This window comes from Eimeria tenella, genomic scaffold (genome assembly GCF_000499545.2).
Source record: "Eimeria tenella Houghton genomic scaffold, Eth_scaff2160, whole genome shotgun sequence".
NCBI classification, from domain to species: domain Eukaryota; phylum Apicomplexa; class Conoidasida; order Eucoccidiorida; family Eimeriidae; genus Eimeria; species Eimeria tenella.
The window spans coordinates 3,882-4,237 of record NW_013542011.1 but is presented as its reverse complement, the minus strand read 5'-3'; positions in this window follow the sequence as shown (position 1 = coordinate 4,237).

Here is a 356-nt window from a genome sequence, read left to right as displayed (position 1 = left end):
CGTTGTCTAGCAGTGCTGCTCGCACCTGCGCGCAAACCCTAAACCCTAAACCCTAAACCCCTGGCGTCTTGGGTTATTGGCGCTTTCCGCAGCGTGAGGCGCTCTGCCTCGCTCTATTGGGCTTCCTGGGTAGCTAGCTAGCTAGCTACAGTTGTAGCTAGCTAGCTAGCTAGCCAGCTGCTGTTTACCTAGTCAGCCACTGCTTGGCTAGCTAGCTAGCTGTTGCCTCTCTAGCTAGCTGCTGCTTAGCTAGCTGCAGCAGGTTAGCTCTCGTGCTGAGCTAGCTAGCCCCCTCCCAAGAGAGCCAGATAGCTAGCTAGCTAGCTAGCTAACTAGCCACGGGGCTCGCTAGCTGC